This window comes from Hemitrygon akajei, unplaced genomic scaffold, assembly GCF_048418815.1.
Source record: "Hemitrygon akajei unplaced genomic scaffold, sHemAka1.3 Scf000047, whole genome shotgun sequence".
NCBI lineage: Eukaryota > Metazoa > Chordata > Chondrichthyes > Myliobatiformes > Dasyatidae > Hemitrygon > Hemitrygon akajei.
This window is the reverse complement of record NW_027331933.1, coordinates 5,384,726-5,406,895: the sequence shown is the minus strand read 5'-3', so window position 1 is coordinate 5,406,895 and position 22,170 is coordinate 5,384,726.

The following is a 22,170-nucleotide window of genomic DNA, read 5'->3' as shown; positions in this document are numbered from 1 at the left end:
CAACGTTGACAGAGGGAAAGAAGTGGAGAGGGACCAGCGAGATCGAGAGAGGGGGAACGAGATGGGAGAGAGTGGCCGTAGGTGATATGGGAGGGAGGGCGAGGGAACGAAGAATTGAAAGAGAATGGAGAAAGGATAGAATGGGAAGGAAGTGCCAGTGAACGAGTGTGGCATGGGATAAAGGGTGGAGGGAGGAAGATGCGAGCAAGAGAGTGGGAAAGGGAGTGAAAGAACAGGGAGAAGAGGGAGAAAAAAGAGGGGGAAATGGGGAAGGAGGAGGGAGTGATATAGCGTGACATTTCTACACTGAGTATGGACTTGGGCTTGATTTGGACACGGAGCCGGGACTCGAACTTGCTCACGGAGCCGGGACTCGGACTTGGACACGTAACGTCCAAACCAAGCAACAACAGACAATTTGTATCGTGGCTCGGAGCAGCTGCGCTGAACACGAAAATGACAGAATTCCCAAAGCACCTTTAGCACCTAAGCACCTTAGAGTCCGCTATTTTTGGCGGGCCGGAACGTGCATTGACGCGCTGGCCAAGGTGACGGTCCAGCGCCGAGTAGATGAAAGCCGGAATTTAAGGGGAAATGTGGAATCAGCGGACCGGACCGTGACATGGTTTCGTCATCGTGCCTTTAGAATCCTTCTGTTTAAGTGCTCTTGGTGACTTCAACCATGTTACCATGGCTAGAAGACTGCCCATCTTCACGCAGTATGTGAGCTGAGGAGAGAGGAGCCTGGACTTGATGTATGCTAACGTTAAGGATACTTGCAGCTCCTCTCCCCTCCCCCCACTGGGAAGGTCAGAACACAACTTGGTGCATCTGAAACCCTGATACGTGCCTCTGGTGAAGAGCAAAACTGCAACCTCGAGGTCAGTGAGGAAATGATCGGGAGAGGCTTATGAGGCACTCCAGGATTGTTTTGAGGTGACAGACTGGCAGGCACTCTGTGAGCCACATGGAGAGGACATTGATGGGCTCACAGAGTGCATCACTGGTTACATCAACTTCTGTGTGGACTGCAATGTTCCGGCAAGAACTGTCCTTTGTTATTCAAATAACAAGCCATGGGTTTCAAAGGACAATAAGGACATCGTGAACGCTAAAAAGAGGGCGTTTCGAGATGGAAATAGGGATGAACTGAGGACAATACAGATGGACCTGAAAGCCAATATCAGCGAAATAAAAGACAGGTATAGGAGGAAGCTTGAGTGGAAACTCCAGCAGAACAACATGAGAGAGGTCTGGAGTGGGATGAGGACCATCACTGCGTTCCAGCAAACCAGCAACAGAGGAGCTCAAGGCAGTGTGGACAGGGCCAACGAACTTAACCTGTTCTTCAACAGATTTGACTCTGTGGCCCCTGCCCATCCCCCACATGATTCATCTGTTGTCGGCCCCCAAAAACATATACTCCACTCCCCTCCTAACCCTCCTCACAGCCCCCACCCTGCTCTCGTGACTGCACCCCTCCCATATCTGAAACCACTATGGTGGGCTTCACAGCTGAACAGGTGAAAAGACAGCTGAAACGTCTCACCCAAGAAAGGCTGCAGGCCCGGATGGTGTCAGCCCCACGGTGCTCAAAGCCTGTGCCTCCCAGCTATGTGGAGTACTTCTCCATGTCTTCAACCTGGGCCTGAGTCTCCAGAGGGTTTCTGTGATGTGGAAACGTCCTGCCTTGTTCCTGTACGGAAGACGCCGCGCCCCAGTGGCTCCAATGACTACAGACCGGTGGCATTGATCTCCCACATCATGAAGACCCTGGAGAGACTTGTTCTCGAGCAGCTCCGGCCTATGTTTAGGCCACACTTAGACATCGCCCAGTTCGACTATCAGCCCCGACTAGGAGTTGAGGATGCCATTGTCTATCTGCTGAACCGTGTCTACGCCCACCTAGATAAGCCGGCGAGCACGGTGAGGGTCATGTTTTTTGACTTCTCCAGTGCGTTCAACACCATCTGCCCTGCTCTGCTGGGTGAGAAGCTGACACTAATCACTGTGGATGCTTCCCTGGTGTCATGGATTATTGATTACCTGACTGGCAGACCACAGTACGTGCCCTTGTAACACTGTGTGTCAGACAGAGTGGTCAGCAGCACTGGGACTCCACAGGGGACTGTCCCGTCTCCCTTTCTCTTCACCAGCTACACCTCGGACTTCAACTGCTGCACAGAGTCTTGCCATCTTCAGAAGTTTTCTGATGACACTGCCATAGTTGGATGCATCAGCAAGGGAGATGAGGCTGAGTACAGGGCTACTGTGGGAATCTTTGTCACATGGTGCGAGCAGAATCATCGCAGGTTTATGTAAAAAAGACTAAGGAGCTGGTGGTGGACCTGAGGAGGGCTAAGGCACCGGTGACCCCTGTTTCCATCCAAGGGGTCAGTGTGGACATGGAGCAGGATTACAAATACCTGGGGATACGAATTGACAATAAACTGGACTGGTCAAAGAAGGGTCAGAGCTGTCTCTACTTCTTGATGAACTGAGGTCCTTTAACATCTGCCGGACGATGTTGAGGATGTTCTACGAGTCTGTGGTGGCCAGTACTATCATGTTTGCGGTTGTGTGCTGGGGCAGCAGGCTGAGTGTAGCAGACACCAACAGAATCAACAAACTCATTCGTAAGGCCAGTGATGTTGTGGGGGTGGAACTGGACTCTCTGACAGTGGTGTCTGAAAAGAAGATGCTGTCCATGTTGAATGCCATCTTGGACAATGTCTCCCATCCACTCCATAATGTACTGGTTAGGCACAGGAGCACATTCAGCCATAGACTCATTCCACCGAGATGTAACATTGAGCGTCATAGGAAGTCATTCCCGCCTGTGGCCATCGAACTTTACAACTCCTCCCTCGGAGTGTCAGACACCCTGAGACAATAGGCTGGTCCTGGACTTATTTCCACTTGGCATGATTAACATTATTATTTAATTATTTATGGTTTTATATTGCTATATTTCGACACTATTCTTGGTTGGTGCGGCTGTAACGAAACCAATTTCCCTCGGGATCAATAAAGTATGTCTGTCCGTCTATTCGGGATCTATTAACCTTGGGTCTTTCGGATTTGTCCTGGAAACTCCGGACATTGCTGTTTTGCGTTTATTCTCGCCGGAGCCCCCTTCCAGCCTCTGTCATTCCATTTCCTCTACTTATAGAACTGACTTTCCCTTCTCCCGCTCCAATTGCAGAGTTAATTCCATGATAATCTGATCACAGTCTCCGAAGGGCTTCTTTGCTGTCAGCTGCCTAATCAAATCCCGTTCAGTACGTACACCCGATCTAGATTAGCTGAGTTCCCAAAGGGTCAAACACGAGCTGCTCTGAAAAGCCAACCTCGTTGATATTCTACATGTTTCTGTCTTCAGATCAAACACCAACATAACCTTCCCAATGTACCTACATATTGAAACCCTCCTGTGACTCCATCAACATTGCCCTTTTGACCTGCGTTTTCCATTCCCTCATTGTAATGCGTAGACCATATTTTTGCTACTGTATTGAGTTCTGTGTATAACTCCCATCAGGGTCCTTTTACCCTCGCAGTTTCTGAGTTCCACCCACAAAGATTCCAAACCTTCCGATACTGTAACCCCTCTTCACCATGGTTGTATTTTATTATAATAATAATAATAATAATAATAATAATAATAATAATTATTATTATTATTATTATTATTATTATTATTATTATTATTATTATTATTATTATTATTATTATTATTATTATTATTATTATTTATGTTTACTAATAGAGCCACCCCATCCACTCCACCTAACTTCCTGTGCTTTTGATACAATCTGTATCCCTGGACGTTATGCTCCCAACTATAATTTTCTTTCAGCCACGAATCGGTGAGGCTCACACGTCATGCCTGCGAATTTTATAACAGTGCCACAAATGTATCTAGCTTATTCCGTACAATGCGGGCATTGTATAACACCTTCAATCCTGCAGTCATCAAACGGTTTGATTTTGCCCCCTTCCCTCCCTCTTACGTTGCAAATTATCCCTTTGGCTGCACATTTACCCTGTGATCGGCCTCTTCTTGCTGGCAGATACACTACACACAGCGTCTGTTTTAAAACCAGCTAACCCATCCTCAGCTTTACGCCCCCGGTTCCATTCCCATTGTTAAACTAGTTTAAACCCTTTCGAACAGCTCTAGCAAACTTGTCCACAAAGATGTTGGTCTCCCTTTTTGGTTCAGGTGTTAAGCATCCTTTTTCTGCAGGAGGTACCTTCTCCAGATAATATCCCAATGAGCCAGAGGGATGGAGAGAGAGAGGGGGGGGGGGGTAACGTGGGCAAGAGATGGGACAGGACGAGGGGAAAAAGACGAGAGAAAGAGGGCGAGAGAGATCTGGTATAAATGGGGGACAGAGAGAGGCCATGGGGCAGAGGGGGAATGGTTTTCTGAAAGACCGGTGTAGAGAAAGTGTAGAGACAGGGCGAGAGATGGGGAGAGAGGTGGAGAGAGAAGGGAGATAGGGAGGTAAAGCTCGAGAAGTAGGGGGGAGAGAAAGGACAAGAGAGCGCAGGATCGAGGGGAACTGGCAGGGTGGAACGGAGAGGGGGGAGTTGCTGGCAGGGTGGAGTGGAGTGGGCGAGTTGTCGAGGGGGTAGTTTCGGGGAGGGGGGGAGTTGTGGGGCTGACAGACAGAATGGGACAGAGCGGGGAGGAGGAGAGACCGTCTGGCGGGTGGAGATGGGGAGATGATGCGGCGCTCAATCGTTCTCCTCCTCCGGTGACGTTTCTAAGTCAAAACCCAGGTTCATTTTTATCGGCGTATGGACACAACTCAGAACCTTGTGATTCACCTCCTTGCCGGCAGTCGCAAAATAAAGGATAAAGGAAAAAAGACCGTCAAACAATCAATGAGTAGAGAAAATAAAATGAAATACCACCGACAGCAAAACGAAACAGACATCTGAAGGTCACGGGCGTCCAGAGCTGTCCTCTCCGGAGTCTGAGCTCAGCGCAGAGACGAGTAAACGGCAGCGAGCGGAACCGGCCCGTCCCGCGGCACTTGGAGCATCCAAACATCGAGCCGTTCCACGCACTCCGACCCTGCTCGTGTTCCACCCCGGATTAAATCAAGCCGGCAGTGGAGAAGAACTTCGATGCGAAACTGTCCTGCTGCCCTGCGGTAAATTTTCGTCAGTCGGAAGTGATTGGCTCCAGCTAGACAGATCAAGGTAACGTCGGAGCAAGGGACGGTCACAAATTTGTGAGAGGTGCGGCCGAGGAAGGAACTGAAGGAGACGGTGAGTGATGTAGGTGAAGGACGCGTTGACGGATACCCGGAGGTGTGTAGGGGAGGGAGGAGTAACGAAGACGTTGTGGGGTGCAGGAGAAGGAGGGGATGGGCAGAGAGGGAGTTACGACTTCGGCAAGAGACTGGGAGACGAAGTTCAGCTGCGATATATTGGAGGGAGGAGTAACAGGCTATAGACTGAAGGGGGAGTTAATGGTTACGTAGACGGAAGGGGAAGAGGGCTGTACGTAACTGAAGGAGTGATGAGCTGGCGAACAGCAAAAAGAAGCAGACCTCTGAAGTTCACGAGCTCCCATAGTCAAGAAGCAGTCCTCACCGAGAGGGTAACGGAGGCGAGATAGGCAGTAGGGCGCGCTAAAGTTTTCAGACAGGTGAGAGAAGATGGGAGGAGCGTATCTGGGACGGAGGGGTTGCCAGAGACGGTGTGGTGCACAGGGGAGCTGTGTAGGGGAGAGAGGGTGCGACCGACACGCGAAGGTGCGTAGCAGGTGGAGCGGCTGACGGAGGAGCGGATCTCTTTTCTGGAGAGAGGAATTCTCAGAGTCGGAGTGAGTCATTGGAAAGGGAGGGGCAACGGAGATGGGGGTTTGGTGTTGAGGCGGATGAAGGACGTTGGGTGGGGTGATGTAATGACAACCTCTCAACGGCTCTGCACCCCTCTCTCTTCCATAGCTCGATATCGGACAGACACTAAGCTATATCTACATTAAACCACATTCTCAGCGTTTGAAGGGTCACCCCTGTTCGAACTTCAGGGAAAATACGCGAGGGAAGATCATCTGGTTCCCCTCCTCGGTGGGCGGCAGAGTGAGTGAGAACTCACCGTAATCTCACCAACCCTTCCCCCTCGCTCTGCTGCAGCCATCACATTCCAACCCCCCACTCCCCGGATCTCCACCCAACAAAATCCTCAACGCTCCAGCACCATCGCCCCGTGCTCGCACACCCCAACCACACAACACCGACAATCAGTCGGCTGTAACACGGGAGTGGGGGGAGGGAGAGAGGACGGGCTAATGAACTGACGCCCTACTCACCCCGGTGATTCAATATCACCCTGATGTTTATCTTCTGGATCTTCCTGTGCATCCGCAAATACCGGCTTCCCAACCGGCTCCCCATCGGAGGTCTGAGGGAAGGGTTAGAATGCAGTGGCCACTCTGCCCACCCGCTCCCTCTCCCTCATTACCTCATGTGGAGGGTACGGTTTACTGCTGAGCGGATTAGTGTAGTTAATCTGCAGAGTCTCTCTGCTGTTCCGGGATCCGATCGGCTGATTCCCTTTCTCTTTTTCCTCTGTTCCGATCCCCTCCGAAGCTTTCAGCCTGTCTTCCTATCTCTGTCCTCGCTCCCTGTCTATTACTCTGTTTCTCCCAGCCTCCCTCTTTCTCTCCCCTTATCGTGTGGTGTCTCACTTTTCGTTGAAGAAGGAAGATGTTTCTGTGTTTCCGCGTTCTGTGTTGGACATGATGGCGTTTATGGAGTGTGGGGAGCTCACACTAATGGTTTCTTTTTGCGTGATTTTCGCCCATTTGCTTCCCTTTTGATTTGGGAGGACTGTGGGTTTAGGTGTCCACATTTTCGCTCTGTTTTGCGCGGACAGGGGGGTTTCTAAATTAACGACAACATTTATTATTCGCTTTCTGGAATCTTGCTTGTGGGTAGGGAGAACCCAAATGCATTGGTCAAATCCGCAGTATACCCATCTCCTCCCTCTCGATAATGTGCAGTAAATCCCACCAGGCGCTGGAAACGTATCCCGCTTAATGCTCTTTAAGAGACGCAACACGGTCTCCTTAACAACCACATGCTTATACAAACTTAAAAGATGTTTTGTATCTCCTCATGGTTTTGTATGCTTGCAGGATAGTGAATGTTTGGTCACACCCACCGACGGCGGGGAAAAAGACCCTTCAGCGCATGTGCAAAGCGACGGGGGTATATTCGAGCCAATTCCTGTCCCAAGGGAGATGGGTCAAACACAGGCACTTATTTTCTCACTATTTATTTATTTTTTATTTAGTGTCATTTTGTATCTTTTCCCGAGACTGATGCTGGAAAAAAAACAACAACCTGTATAACACAGTAATGTTAAACCTGACCCATAATGTATTCAGGAGATGTGCTATGCAATTCTTTTTTTTAATATATACTCGTAGTGGAGAGTGTCTGGAATGAATTTCCGGGGCAATGATAGAGGCAGAGGCGATGAAGGAAATTACAATCCATATCAATATGAGGAGAATAGAGGGATGTGGACCTTGTGTGGGCAGACGGGATTGGTTCAGATCGGCATGAAATTACCAGTTCAACTGGTTCAGAACACACAGTGATCCGAAAGGCCTGTTCCCGTTCTGTCCCTTTCTGGTTTGATGAAACCACAGCTGGAGAACCGTGTGAATCTCTGGTCGCCCGCCTCAGAAAGGACGTAATTAACCTAGACAGGGTCGGTAAGGATTCACAACCTTTGTTCCCGGGACGGGAGGACTCGAATCAGGAGGAGACTGGATAGTGACTGTGCTCTGATCCCTAATATGAGCGTGGTGCAACAATAGTTGTTCCCTCCGTCGCAACAAGTCCCACTGTCACGGAACGTTTGTGGGGCAATGTAAACTGAGGGAAATTACACAAGCTGTTCGTAAGAGGAAATGCTCGACATCATTCACAAACTCCAACATAAGACATAATGACGAAAGATTAGAGCGACTGGTTTGTTTTTGTTTTTGTTTTGAATCAAAGGTCTCCGGCTTTTGTTACAAACTGAAAAGTCACGGACATGTTTTACTCGCAAAATCCTACGAGCCTTCGTGGACTGCGCACTCATCCCAGAATTCAGGCCCACCACTACAACCACACGGTACACTATATCCCGAGTGCAATACTCGCACAGCCACTGTCTCACGGTTCCCCCTCAACAACCACATCCCTCTCTCCCTCGATCACGATGCACGCTCCTCCGTCCGCTTCTGGACCACACCCCTGCTGCTCCTCATGTCCAGGAAATGCAGGTCCATGGGACACTCCTCCCGGCAATTTCACATGAGAGATCAGGCGGTGAATGTCAGTATCTGGGGCCGGGATTGGAGACACTGCTGCCGCCTCCAGACTCCGCTCAGTGCGCGGCTTCATTTATAAACTGAAGCACCGAGGTGAACGGACATTTCACCGCGCTGATCATCTGCTCCCTGAATTTCGATTGAGTGACCACGTAAATGAATGTGTTCGTGCAGCAGCTGAAATTTTTCAGCAAGACTCCGACGCGATGAAAGATCCATTCAGAATCATTGAAATATACGTATCGTATTCCTCTGATCTCATAATACAGGAAATTTAAAACCCTCGTCATCCACAGGACGATGAAGCTGCCGGACAGGGTGAAGAGTAAAACCACAGACCTCCTCCGGCTCTCCATCTCCGGGTCCCTGCTGTTCTCCCCCTTGCTTTGACCCCTCAGCCCCTTACGGACACGACTGGCCACGACAATGTGCCTGACCGTCAGAGCGTTGAGCAGCAGAATCACCACGAAAGGAATGAACGGATTTAAAATTATGTCGAGCCAATCGTATACTACCCACCCTAGGTCAGTGAAAGTATTGGCCGTGAGTTTACAGAACCACGGTACATTGTTGATTATCTGTCTGGGTTCCCAGAGGAAGTAGCGGGGAACACTTCTCAGAAAGGACAGCACGCCAGCCGTTGTCAGAACCACAGCCGCAGTTTTCCCGGTGCAATATTTTGTTTTCAGCTTCTGACAGCAGATGGCGACAAACCGATCAAATGTGAAGGTGACAGTGAACCAGACAGAACAGTATGTGGCTGTGTGCCTCAGTGCCTCCGTAGCCCTGCACGCAGGAGTAATCATCAGAAAATTCCGCGGAATGTAATGCTTTAAGACTTGTTGTAAAAGAACCTCTATGACTACGGTCAGCAGATCCCCCGCTGCCATGGCCACCAGGTAGCGAGTGGTGCAGGTAGAGAGGCCGCACTTTCCCCGGGACAGGATCACAATCGCCGCTAAATTCACTACAAGGAGAGAGAAAAGAACAGACACCAGGCATTTTTAAACTCATTCTCCGGGAATGGACACAGGTTGGAGTTTCAGCCAGAGGTCAGGAGACTAGATGCGGTGAACGGCTGCTCATCCAACACCAAACATGGGTCACAGTGTCTCCGACCTGCCTTCTTCAATGTGGAGTTAAGGCGATGTGTCGGTAATCGTCGGGGTTAAACACAAGCTGCACGAATAGCAACGATCAGTACTTAACGCGATGCTAGTCGCTGGTGGGGCCGGTTTCACTGATTTCCAGGGACTTGCCTGGCATCTGGAAACTCAGCACCTGACGGGCCGAAACAGTCTCCACCGGGTGAAAACACACACAAATTTCTGGTGGACCGCGAACAGTTTTCCCGATATTGAACAGATACTCAAAATATGCGGCCGAGATATTTATTCAGGGCCGAAGGGTGCACAGAGCGAGGTCGGGACTCTGAGGGAAAGCCGGGACAAAATAGTAACCAGATGCCGAGTGGTTCCGTTAATGGATTACTTCTACAGCGCAGCTCATTTCCACAACCCGCGTCGGTAGATCCGTGAACTCAGGTTCAGGAGATCAGAACCAGTTATTGACAAACAGACAATAGAATGTGACTGTGACAGGTTCCACAGGGAGAAGTGAAACACAGGAGCAAGGGGTTCAATCTGATCAGAAACATACTGACTGAAATTCAGTCTCTGGAAAACCCCTCCCGTCACACCATCCCCGAGTGCTTCCTGTTCCCAAGACTGGGACAACTCTGGAGTCGGTACCACCGAAAATCTCCTCGTCTCTCCTTCCTGGAGCGCTGCCTGTCCCCAACACTGGGACAACATGGACAGGGTTTCATTAAAGGACCAAGTATTCACTCGGGTCAATAACTCAGAAACAGTCAACACCACAATGTATAACATTCCTCGTCTCACATTCCCGGAGAGTGCCTGTCCCCAGCATTGGTGCCACTCTGAACAAAATTCCATCAAATGCAAGAACAACGTGCGTCGATCCCGTGAGTTAGAGGAGAGACAGGATCGATATCACTGACGGGTATGACGAGCATCAAGGGGGAAGCTTTTAAAATGACCCCACACTGCCTCACACCGGTTTACAGTCAGAAGCGCCAAACGCGAATAGCTGAGCTCACTCACCAGGAACTCCAATGAGGACAATAAACACGTTCAATATTTTATACGCCGGCTGAAACCTATCCAACAATGCAGGCATTTTCTCCGGCGAGTGATCTGGCCCCGTGTGACGCAGAATATCTCCAGTAATGAAATACCAAGGCTGCACATACCTGGGGTTTTAATGCTATTTCACGACTCCACGGGGACAGGTTTCAACAGATTTAAAAATAAACATTTAAAAAATTTATTTACAATCTGATTACGTCAGCCAAGTTCAATCTCTGGTTGCAACACTGTGATCATCTCAGTGAATTAATTGCGAAGCTGCCAACAATGGAAATTGTGATGTGACCAAGGGTTTGTAGATACCGAGTGGCATTTCTGCAGCAAAGGGGATACAATATTGTTTCAAACACCATCAGACCCAATTCCCCACCACACCTTCTGTCAATGCGACTCTTGTCCATCGGCTGAGCAGACAGACTGAGAGTAAAGCAGCCTCTCTACTCTAATTATACTGTAATTGTTGTCACAGCTCATCTCACTGTAGCTTTATTTCCACTCGCGATACATGAAACCATCCTCAGCTTGTTCGGGTGAAGTGTACCAAACTTTGTCCTGGGTCGTAAACATGTCTACGTTCATCACCACTGAGAGAAATGTTTGCTCTAAGAAAAGACACTTCTTCCTTCTGTTTGTCCTACACAGAAAAGAGAAAGTTAAAGAGCGGGAACAGCCCCTTCGGCACATAGTGACTGTGCCAACCATAACGTCATATAAAACGGAACCAAGCTAATAACACTTGATCAGTTCCCCCTACACTCCCTGTCTGCCCACGTGTCAACCCTCACAACAGCAATTCTGGGCTTCTGGGTTCTCAGTTCTCAGAAGCTTTTTGACCATCTGTGTGGATTAGTTGCAACCACCAAAAGCGACTGAACCTTCAAAGTTGTCTTACCGATTGCAAAGTTCTTTCACTGTACATCTGTATTTCAAAGGAATCGTTTGCCAGTCACAACATCCTGAATTGTGACATTGTAGCTTTTTTAATGTATTGAATCAGCTGTTGTTACCATTGTCACCAGGATTAAAACCCCTTGACGTAATTTGAGTTTGGGAGTTTCTGCCAAGACTGTGTCCAAGAAAACGACTATTTGCAGTGATGAATAAAGACTTTCATATCCACCAAGCTGTCAAGTATCTTCAGTGACTCCCTCACAGTCAGAATATTTGGGGACTCCTTCAGGACCCACCTCTAAAACTGATGCGTGGTCACCAAACTCAGCAGTCTAGGGGAATGACTGTGTGTCGAAGACCACGACGGAGAGCTGGAGGGGCGGATAAGAGAGTGTACCTATGTATGTGTGTTTCCACAGCACTGCATCGGTCCCTAAACTAATCACACTGCTCCCTCTTACTCCAGAGCACTATATCAGTCCTCTAAACCAATCCCACTGCCCTTTCTTTCTCCTCAGGTGCTGTATCAGCCTCTAAACTAATCCAAGCGCCCCCTCTTATTCACAGCACTGTACCAGTTCTAAACTACTCCCACCGCCCCGCTCTCTCTGCCGACGTCACTATATACGTCATAAACTCATCCCACTGTCCCCTCGCTCTCCACAGCACTGTATCGATCCTCAAACTGGTCACAATGCTTCTGCACTATCGTCACCGCTCCGAGTCGGTCGACAAAATATTATACCGACAGTCTGTACCGACATCCCAGAGCCAATTCCCAAAATAATCCATCGGCAACACTCTTTCGCCACAGGTGGAGAGACAAAGAGAAAACTGCAGAGCGATTGGCAGACGTGTGTCGTGGAGAAAGAAGGTGCAGGAAGTGAGAGGGTGGGTGAAGGGAGAAACGAGAGAGACACATAGGAGCAATGAGAGCGAAAGAGAGAGAGAGGATAGAGAGAGGGGAGAGAGAGAAAGAGTGGGAGGAGAGAGGGAGAGAGCGAGGGGAGAGAGAGAAAGAGTGGGAGGAGAGAGGGAGAGAGCGAGGGGAGAGAGAGAAAGTGGGAGGAGAGAGGGAGAGCAGGAGGGGAGGGAGAGCGCGAGATGTGGGGGGCTGTGGGGGAAATGGAAGGGGACTGAAGGGGCTGAGAAAGATAGGTCTAGGGAGAGATGCTGGAGTAAGAGAGAGGAAGGGTGATAGAGGGAAAGAAAGAGAGTAGAACCAGCGGGATCAAGAGAGGGGGGACGTGATGAGAGAGAGTGTGCTTTAAAAATAGGGAAGGGTGGGTGAGGGAGCGAAGAGATGATGGAGAATGAGGAAGGGACAAAATGGGAAGGAAGTGCCAGTGATAGAGTACGGCATTGGATAAATAGACGAGAGGAAGTACGGGAAGAAGAGGGAGGACAGACTGGGGGGAAATGGAGAAGATAGAAAGAGGGAGTGAGGCAGCGTGAGATAAGGGTGTGATAAAGGTGGTATGTAGAGGTGCTGGGAGAGGGGGGGAAGGATTTCAGTAAGGGAGGCGGGGCTGCTGGGCTCCTCTCTTGTTAAACAACCTCATATGCAGTTTCTGACACATCCTCAAATTTCGGATCCCGTGTTGAACAATCATCGGTAACAACTTCAGTCTGCACATAAAGCATTTTAGCCATAGCTCGAGTTACAACACAGGAGGAATCTGTGTTAGAATCTATCCGTGGTTCCTCTGACTTTGCTGTCAAATGCACTTCAGGAAAAACTTGTCCACCTGCCAAGTCATTGCCTAACAATAAAGAAACATCTTTCACGGGTAAGCTAGGTTGTAGTCCTACTTTAACAAGTCCTATAACTAACCCTGACCTTAAATTTACCCTATAAAAATGTAGAGGCATAAGGACACTCCCGACACCTCGTATATAGTTAACCTCACCAGTGTCAGACTCATCATTAAACTTTAGCACACTGTCTAACATCAGCGATTGAGAAGCTCCTGTATCCCTAAGGATTTTTACTGGCACTGAAGTAGATCCCTCTTACAAGGAAACAAATTCTTCAGTTATAAAATGTTTATGTCCCCTTTTAACCTGGTCAGACTCTGACAAATCTTTATTGGTAATTATCGAACCCTGTGGATTTACAGGTGTTTCAGTATGTTTCACAGAAGCATCTGGGACTGCTTCCTTCTTCTTCGTTTTTAATCGGAAACAGTTAGCTATTACATGACCAGGTTTCATACAATAGTTACAACTGGGACCAAAGTGTCTTTCCTTCATGCTTACCTTTCTCACTAAGTTCTCATTTAATTTCTGGCTTACCTTGACTCTGTGCTATTTTTCCTTTAAAATGTTCTACACTGAGGAAATTTATTCTTGTTGATTAAAGCATACTCATCAGCTAATTTATCAGACTCCTACAATGTAGCAGTGCCCCCGCCATTTAAATATGTCTTTACTTCAACAGGTATGTTCCTTTTAATTACCTCATTACAATCAACTGTTTCAATTTATTATAGATCCCATTACATTTTTAGAGGAAGCCCATCTCTCAAAATACGCAGTTTTTAGATAGGCAAATTCCGCATATTTTTTTTCCACAGATTTATTCAAATTTCTGTATGTTTCTCTATATGCTTCCGGACCCAATTCATACGCCTTCAGTATTGCAGCTCCATAATACATAATCAGTTGCTTGCTCAGCAGTATACTTGCTCAGTATAAACTTGTTGTGCTTTACCTTTGTTATACTTTGTAACATCACTAGCAATTTCTCCTCCGGTCACTCTGAAAGCAGAGCAACAGTTTCAAAATGTTTAAAATATTTGACTAGTTCTGTTTTACTAAATGGAGGAACCAAATTAATTTCCTGACCAACAACAAACGTCTTCCTAGAACCAGAGGATTATTCACCGAACCTGAATTCCGCCATCACAAGTTCAAATTCCCTCTTTTTATTTTCAGCTTCTAACCTACATCGCTCCAAGTCCGCTTTACTTTGTTCTACCATTATTTGTTCGATGAGTAACTGCATCTCTAGATTACTGCTTGGAAACATATCTAAAACCGCTACATCAAAATCACCCGACCTTCTATAGTGTGAGGCGATTGTTCTTTGTCTTACAGGCTTTGTTGTTTTCTTCAAAATACCTTTAAGTTCCAACGTGCTAGCAATCTCAGATACATCACTCATTTTTACATTCGCTCATAACTCCGGGTCCAGCAAAGCCAGAAAGTCGTCAATATTCATTGTTGCCGAATACCATCCACAGAGGAGGAGCCCTCAATTGTTACAATACGGTTACAATAAAAAATAGACAGTTTTTTAATCAACCAATAAAACATTTATTAAAAACTGCTCAATAAAAAGGAGAAATAAACAAACGACTAACTTAACTAGATGTTAACTGCTATACGACAACTCGAACAGTTCTTGAAGCGATAAATGCGAACACAGTCTTAAAAGTGGTAAAAGCGAAGGTCCAAATGATTTACGCAATTAGGAGAGACTTCCCTGAAGTTACGAATTCCTCGACGACGTGAGGTTACTGCTGATCCCAGCCAAAATACGCCTTGCCCGAAGGATTTACCACGAAGGAAATTAAAAAGAATTAAAGGAACGAACATTTCCCTTGGCTAAACGCTGCATCCAACCCTTTCTGCTTTGACAATGCTGGGACTAATCTTCTGAATGAGGATTAAATTAGGTCGATCCTATATTTCGGCCGACGACAGCAACTTTACTCGCTACTTCGGGTTTCCATTCCTCGGTAAATCTTCACTCTCCAACACTTAGACTTTAAAATTAAATCGAAGATACATCAAACATAACTGGTAGTGATTTTCAAAATTGTTGGCACAACAACAATGTACCTTATAGTAAGAATCAAAGCTCTACTTTAAAACAAAACTGCGTCATGAAACCAAGTACACAGCATAAGGAAGTGACGGACGACTTAAACGACTTCCCAACAAAAACTCCTGCGTCAAAGCAGGCTTTCCCCGTTTTTACCTGTTGAAAAATGGCCATCACATGACCTCACAGTGGTGGGAAAATTACATTATATGACCTCTCACTGGCGGGAAAATACATCAGTCCACCATCACAAGACCAGATACTCAATTACATCATGGTCATGTGACAGTCACAAGCTACCCGCGGTCTATGTAACACCTCCCTCCAAAAAAGAAATGCTGCCGGTCATGAGCAAAATTGTAACAATTAACTATTTACAAAAATACAAATATATAAAATTTACAACATACACAATATACATAGCATTATCATCAAGCAATTACATATTACTATGCAGTAGGAGTGTTACAAATATTGAAATATCACTCCACAAAAAATGACATTGTACATTCAACGTCTGGATAGGCAAACAACAATCGCATTATCTTTGCCTTCAATAGGATTTATCAAAATAGTATATTCCTGTAATATCAAACCATTGTTGCTAAATTGGAGTCTGTTTTACTTCCTTACCCATTTTCCTTTACCAAGCCCGGTTTCACAACATAACTAAGGTAAGTCACAGTAGCATGACCGAATTCACTTTTAGCTGGGTTAATATTTAAATTAGCTTTTGAAAGCTTTTCAAACAGTTTTTCCACCACAGTAATATGGGATTCCAAGTATCATTTCCTGTAACTACCATTCCCTCCGACCTTCAACTCTCTGAGGCAGAGCGCTCTGTCCTCAGTAAGGTCCTCAGCTTTGTCCCCCTTCGCCAAACCTCAACGAGTTCCGAGTACGCCATGACGCTGAATTCTTCTTCCACCAGCTCCGTCTCCGAGCTTACCTCTTTGACAAGGACTCTCCTACCCCCAGCGATCACCCCTCACCCCATCCGCCCGCCACCACAGTGGGGATAGCGATCCCCTTGTCCTCACCTACCACCCCACCAGCCTCCAGGTCCAACGTATAATTCTCCGTAACCTCCGCCAACTCCGACGGGATCCCACTACTAAGTACATCTTTACCTCCCCCTCTCTTTCTGCTTTCTGCAGGGATCGCTCCCTATGCGACTCTCTTGTGCACTCGTCTCCCCCCCCCCACCCCCACATCCCTTCCCACCGATCTCCCTCCTGGCACTTATCCCTGTGAACGGAACAAGAGCTACACCTGCCCTTACACTTCCTCTCTCACCACCATTTAGGGCCCCAGACAGTCCTTCCAGGTGAGGCGACACTTCACCTGTGAGTCGCTGTGTGGCCTTTTATATATTGGTGAGACCCGACGCAGACTGGGAGACCGTTTCGCAGAACACCTACGCTCTGTCCGCCAGAGAAAGCAGGATCTCCCAGTGGCCACACATTTTAATTCCACATCCCATTACCATCCCATGGCCTTCTCTACTGTCAAGATGAAGCTTCACTCAGGTTGGAGGAGCAACACCTTATATACCGGCTGGGTAGCCTCCAAACAGATATCATGAACATTGACTTCGCTAACTTCCGTTAATGCCCCTCCTCTTCTTCTGACCCCATCCCTGACATATTTAGTTGTTTGTTTTTTTTTCTTCTCTCTCTCTCTCTCTCTCTCTCTCTCTCTCTCTCTCTCTCTCTCTCTCTCTCTCTCTCTCTCTCTCTCTCTCTCTCCCCATCATTCTACTTGTTCTCCATCTCCCTCTGGTGCTCCCCTCCCCCTTTCTTTCTCCCTAGGCCTCCCATCCCACGATCATTACCCTTCTCCAGCTCTGTATCACTTTTGACAATCACCTTTCCAGCTCTCAGCTTCACCCCACCCCCTCCGGTCTTCTCCTATCTTTCCCCCTCCCCCCACTACTTTCAAATCTCTTACTATCTTTCCTTTCAGTCAGTCCTGACGAAGGGTCTCGGCCCGAAACGTCGACAGAGGTTCTCCCTATAGATGCTGCTTGTCCTGCTGTGTTCCAGCAACATTCTGTGTGTATTGTTTGAATTTCCTGTAACGAAATCGTCAATATAGGCTTCTGTATCTTTAACACCTGAATCACAGAATTAATCATCCGCGGGAAAGTACCTGGGGATTCCTTCATCCCAAATGGAAGGAAATTATATTCATATAACCCAGATGGAGGTACAAATGCAGAAATTTCTCTACCTTTATCCGTCAACAAAGCACACCGATACCCTTTCAACAAATCAATCTTTGTAAGGAACTTTGCCTTTCCAACTTTATGTACACTATCAGCCACTCTATGGATTGGATACGTAACTGTTTTCGTTACTGCATTCAACTTCCTGTAGTCAGTACAAAACCGAATACTACCGTCCGACTTAGGCACCATGACACAAGATGAACTGCAATTCGATTTAGAAGGTCTAATAATATTATTCTCTAACATCTACTTAATTGCTTTCTCCGCAAGTTCACACTTTTCCTTGTTCATCCTCTATGGATGTTGCTTTATGGGTTTGGTATCTCCAACATCTACATCATGTGAAGCTTCTGTGGTTATTCTAGGAAGGTCTGGAAATAAATCCTTATATTTAAAAATTAATTATTTCATTTGCAGCTTGTGCTCTGGCTGTAAATGAGCTAATTTGTCATCAATATTTTCCAGAACTGGATTCAAGGAATATTTTCCAGATGTGGATTCAACAGTGGCTAGATGGGAGATGCCAGAGAGTAGTGGTGGATAATTGTTTATCGGGATGGAGGCCGGTGACTAGCGGGGTGCCCCAGGGATCTGTTTTGGGCCCAATGTTGTTTGTAATGTGCATAAATGATCTGGATGATGGGGTGGTAAATTGGATTAGTAAGTATGCTGATGATACTAAGGTAGGAGGTGTTGTGGATAATGAGGTGGGTTTTCAAAGCTTGCAGGGAGATTTATGACGGTTAGAAGAATGGGCTGAACGTTGGCAGATGGAGTTTAATGCTGAGAAGTGTGAGGTTCTACATTTTGGCAGGAATAATCCAAATAGAACATACAGGGTAAATGGTAGGGCATGGAGGAATGCAGTGGAACAGAGAGATCTAGGAATAACAGTGCATAGTTCCCTGAAGGTGGAGTCTCATGTAGATAGGGTGGTGAAGAAGGCTTTTGGAACGCTGGCCTTTATAAATCAGAGCATTGAGTACAGAAGTTGGGATGTAATGTTAAAATTGTACAAGGCTTTGGTAAGGCCAACTTTGGAATATTGTGTACAGTTCTGGTCACCGAATTATAGGAAAGATATCAATAAATTAGAGAGAGTGCAGAGACGATTTACTAGGACGTTACCTGGGTTTCAGCACTTAAGTTACAGAGAAAGTTTGAACAAGTTAGGTCTCTATTCATTGGAGCGTAGAAGGTTGAAGGGGGATTTGATCGAGGTATTTAAAATTTTGAGAGGGATAGATAGAGTTGACGTAAATAGGCTGTTTCCATTGAGAGTAGGGGAGATTCAAACGAGAGGACATGATTTGAGAGTTAGGGGGCAAAAGTTTAAGGGAAACACGAGGAGGAATTTCTTTACTCAGAGAGTGATAGCTGTGTGGAATGAGCTTCCTGTAGAAGTAGTAGAGGCCAGTTCAGTTGTGTCATTTAAGGTAAAATTGGATAGGTATATGGACAGGAAAGGAGTGGAGGGTTATGGGCTGAGTGCGGGTAGGTGGGACTAGGTGAGATTAAGAGTTCGGCACGGACTAGGAGGGCCGGAATGGCCTGTTTCCGTGCTGTGATTGTTATATGGTTATATGGTTATATGGAACTGTTGAGTTTGGTAATCTGGTAGAAACAATGTTGTGCTTAGAATGAATTTCAGATGAATCATCCATTATGTTCCTAGTGAGATCAGACTCAGTATTATTGACCACAACAGTCATAGTAGAAGACTTTTTCTCATAATATGGTTTTATCATATTTTTATGGTAGAGTTGTTTTGGCACTCTTCGGTCTGTAGTTTTTATCACATGTTCCACATTATTAACTTTAGACATAATTTCATACGAACCATGAAATTTAGCTTATAAAGGATTCGTTTACACCGGGAAAAGAACCAACACCTGATCTCCAGGCTTAACTGAGCTCATCCGGGCTTCTCTATTATACCAGGTTTTCATTTTGTCATCAGCCTATTTTAAATTTTCCTTGGATAAGATACAAGCTTTATGCAATCTTTCCTTAAATTGTAAAACATAATCCAGCAAATTATTGTGTACCTCTTTATTAACCCATTGTTCTTTTAATAAAGGCAAAGGTCCTCTAACACTATGCCCAAATACAAGTTCAAATCGACTAAAACCTAAAAATTCCTTTACCGACTCCCGTACTGCAAATAGAAGTAAAGCTGTGCCCTTATCCCATTCATTTCCATTTTCTACACAATAGATAGATAGATACTTTATTCATCCCCATGGGGAAATTCAACCTTTTTTCCAATGTCCCATACAGTTGTTGTAGCAAAACTAATTACATACAATACTTAACTCAGTAAAAAATATGATATGCATCTAAATCACTATCTCAAAAAGCAATAATAATAGCTTTTAAAAAGTTCTTAAGTCCTGGCGGTTGAATTGTAAAGCCTAATGGCATTGGGGAGTATTGACCTCTTCATCCTGTCTGAGGAGCATTGCATCGATTGTAACCTGTCGCTGAAACTGCTTCTCTGTCTCTGGATGGTGCTATGTAGAGGATGTTCAGAGTTTTCCATAATTGACCGTAGCCTACTCAGCGCCCTTCGCTCAGTTACCGATGTTAAACTCTCCAGTACTTTGCCCACGACAGAGCCTGCCTTCCTTACCAGCTTATTAAGACGTGAGGCGTCCCTCTTCTTAATGCTTCCTCCCCAACACGCCACCTCAAAGAAGAGGGCGCTCTCCACAACTGACCTATAGAACATCTTCAGCATCTCACTACAGACATTGAATGACGCCAACCTTCTAAGGAAGTACAGTCGACTCTGTGCCTTCCTGCACAGGGCATCTGTGTTGGCAGTCCAGTCTAGCTTCTCGTCTAACTGTACTCCCAGATACTTGTAGGTCTTAACCTGCTCCACACATTCTCCATTAATGATCACTGGCTCCATATGAGGCCTAGATCTCCTAAAGTCCACCACCATCTCCTTGGTCTTGGTGATATTGAGACGCAGGTAGTTTGAGTTGCACCATATCACAAAGTCCTGTATCAGTTTCCTATACTCCTCCTCCTGTCCATTCCTGACACACCCCACTATGGCCGTGTCATCAGCGAACTTCTGCACATGGCAGGACTCCGAGTTATATTGGAAGTCTGATGTGTACAGGGTGAACAGGACCGGAGAGAGTACGGTTCCCTGCGGCGCTCCTGTGCTGCTGACCACCGTATCAGACCTACAGTCTCCCAACCGCACATACTGAGGTCTATCTGCCAAGTAGTCCACTATCCAATCCACCATGTGAGAGTCTACTCCCATCTCCGTTAGTTTGTGCCTTAAGGTCTTGGGCTGGATGGTGTTAAAGGCACTAGAGAAGTCAAGGAATGTAATCCTCACAGCACAACTGACCCCATCTAGATGAGAGAGTGATTTGTGCAGCAAATACGTGATAGCATCCTCCACTCCCACCTTCTCCTTATACGTAGTTATCATAGTCTTGTGGGTTGAATGAAACCTCTCCAAGGCTCCTTGTGATTCTAGATGGTATGCAGACGAATTAATCTGCTTAGCTCTCAGTTTATAAACTAACTGTTGAATCAATCCAGACATAAAATTACTACATTTATCTGATTGTATTTCCTTAGGCAACCCAAAATAAGTAAAGAATTTTGTAAGATCCTTTGTAACAGTTTTAGTTGTTATATTTCTAAGTGGTACTGCCTCTAGAAACCTAGACGCAGTGCACATGATAGTCAGCAAATATTGATGGCCAGTTTTTGTTTTAGGAAATGAGCCCATACAATCCATAATAATTTTGAAATGCGGTTCACCGAATGCGGGAGTAGGTTGCAGTAGGACCACAGGTGCAAGTTGAATAGGTTTACCCTTAATTTGGCAAGTATGACACGTTCTGTAAAACGTCGCCACATCTTTTCTCAAACCAAGCCATTAAAAATGTGTTAAAACCTTTTTCTTTTTCACAGTTTTCTTCACCCCTTGATGTCCAGCCAAGGGCACACAATGGGCTAAAGTTAATATCTCATTTCGAAAAACTTTAGGGACACTTGCTTGGCGAACAACCTTCCATTCATCACTTCTAGGAATTGTAGGTGATCTCCACTTCCTCATTAAAACTCCTTTCTCAAAATAGTATCCTACTGGCAACTTAGCAATTTCACTATCGGGAAGAGCTTGTTCCTTTAATTGGATAATCTCAGGGTGTCTACTCTGCTCTGTTATTATCTCCCTCCGAGACAGAGACATATCTTCAGGGTCAGACTTACTCCAAGAATCGTGTTCAAACAATGAAGGCAAGAAAGATTCTGACAGATCCTCAAAATTCGAATCCCGTGTTGAACAGTCATGGGTAACAACCTCATTCTGCACATAAAGCTTTTTAACCATAGCTTGAGTTACAACACAGGAGGAATCTGTGTTAGAATCTGTGGTTCCTCTGACTTGATTGTCAAATGCACTTCAGGAAAAACTTGTCCTTTTGCCAAGTCATTTCCTAACAGTAAAGAAACATCATTCACGGGTAAGCTAGGTTGTAGTCCTACTTTAATAAGTCCTATAACTGACCCTGACCGTAAATTTACTCCATGCATATGTACAGGCACAAGGGCACTACCTACAACTCGTATGTAGTTCACCTCACCAGAGTCAGACTCATCATTAATCTTTAAGACACTGTCTAACATCAGTGATTAAGAAGCTCCAGTATCCCTAAGGATT